The following is a 2,159-nucleotide window of genomic DNA, read 5'->3' on the forward strand; positions in this document are numbered from 1 at the left end:
CTCTGCTAACTTAGTCAAATTTGTGCCATACTCCTCCAAAGTTGGCATCTTATTGCTGCTAGTACCTGAGCCTCCAGTAGCACCAACACTGTCAGCACTCTCACCAACCATGCGGATAACATGCATCCAACCCATAGAGATTATAAGATTAAGAAAAAGAAGTTAAGATAAAAATATGCATATATATCAGAAATATACAGAAAGGAAGTAAACAAAGTCATAATACTAGCCTGAGTAAGAATATTAGCTGGATCAGCACCCAGGTTTTCAAGAACACGTGCTGCTACACCTTCACCCTCACGAAGGAGACCAAGAAGCAAGTGTTCAGATCCAATATAATTGTGACCTGCAAGTTAGTCAATGTTAATCAGGGTAATTCATCCAATCCTCTGCTCCTTTACTTTGTTCATCCAATTCAAAACTCATCAAACCTTAACTGACTCTTCAAATAAAAAATAAATAACAATTACAAAAATTTGGGAAAAAATAATATGATCTTGACCCAATTTAACCATATGATCTTGGCGACAGGGACACCTCTCGGCATCTGCACGGCCAAGAAGAGCAATTAGTCAGCTAGAGTACATTATGCAAAGATTCTGCTTTCCAGATTCATTTCTTGCATTTGATTACTTGCTCAAAACAAAGTATGTGAATTATGTGACAAGTGGATTTGTTTCTAACTGGCAGAATGTGACGAAGGGGTGAAATGGAAACACAAAAACATTGTATTAACAAGGCGATTTCAGCAGGTAATAAGTGGCAAATGAAAGCCGCCTTCAATTACATAGTTACACTGGTTTTCAGCAACCAGTTCTGCTTCTAGTAGTTGTTTAACTCGCTAAGAACTGCACCCTTTAAAAATCTTCATGCTCTTCAAAAATTGCTTCTAAAAAGGATTACAAGGTTATTTTCTAAAACAAACATGCATCTTCATTCACTAGCATTAACAAATATTCATCAAAAGCTTTAAAAACAAAGCAATATGACATAACATATTATTATTGTATCTTCAAGAGGCAATACTAGAAAGCATAAAAAAGAAATAACGAAGAGCATAGAAATGTTGGTAAGATATAATTTAACAAAGATATACCTGGACAATTGACAAGAGTGAATCTATTCCATCTAGGATTGAAGCACGCACAGGAACACCTATGACAGGCAGGGGAGTAAGAGCAGCAACCATACCTGAGATACAAAAAGCTTAATTAATGCCAAAAGACAATTTATCTATATAAGAAATTTATATAAATTTCAATTGAAATAGCTTACCGGGCAAGTGAGCTGCGCCACCAGCGCCAGCAATAATAACTTGTATGCCTCGTTATGAGCAGAGGAGGCATAAGAAAACATCAGTTCCGGAGTTCGATGAGCTGACACTATTCTTACCTGAAATTTGATGCAGACATAGGTAAAGAAAAATATCTTCATACAGCACCCAAGTAAAAAAAAAGGAAATTAATTAATTTGACCTCATGAGGAACATCAAACATCTCCAAGAACTCAGCAGCACTCTTCATAACAGGAAGATTTGAATCAGAACCCATGATGATCCCCACACGTGGAGTTACTACATTCAACAAACAAAATAAAGAATAACCAAGTGCAAAATGAAAAAAAAAATTTCATTTCAAAGATTATTACAAAATAAATGACAATTAGAGGAAGAAAATTAGTGAATTTATGTTAGTTCCATGATCTTATCATACTACTCACCAGTCATTCACCAACTAATAACAATTACAAAACTGTTCATAAAAAAAATATTTTGTTAACATGAAAATGGAGTTGAGTTGATATTTTCAATACTTTGTCAAAAGAGATTATTGCATTAGACTTTTGGTGACTTCAAGAAAATTTTTATTTTGTATATTCTCAAATCATACTCTCTTAAATTGTACTATGTCCAAATTTCTCTAAGATATAAGATATATAGTAACATAAAATTCTATGAGGCATTTCTTCAAACACCTTAAATGCACTTCCAAAAGAATAAAGAACTTTTTACCTTGTAGAGCTTAAGCTTGTTCTGCTCCTTTATTATGCTACACTTGCAAGAAATAGTTGCTTCTGGTCGGTTGGTATCGGACAACTAGATAATATAAGCAAGAAATTGGCAAAACAGAATGAATAATAATTAAAAAGACAGTGTAACT

At 34.0% G+C, this 2,159-nt stretch overlaps 1 pseudogene; it reads right to left on the reverse strand.

Moving 5' to 3' along the window:
• Positions 1–283: 283 nt before the first annotated feature.
• LOC112763004 (phosphoribosylaminoimidazole carboxylase, chloroplastic-like) lies at positions 284–1,568 on the reverse strand (annotated as a pseudogene).
• Between the last annotated feature and the right edge of the window lie 591 nt (positions 1,569–2,159).

This window comes from Arachis hypogaea, chromosome 17, assembly GCF_003086295.3.
Source record: "Arachis hypogaea cultivar Tifrunner chromosome 17, arahy.Tifrunner.gnm2.J5K5, whole genome shotgun sequence".
In the NCBI taxonomy this organism is placed as follows: domain Eukaryota; kingdom Viridiplantae; phylum Streptophyta; class Magnoliopsida; order Fabales; family Fabaceae; genus Arachis; species Arachis hypogaea.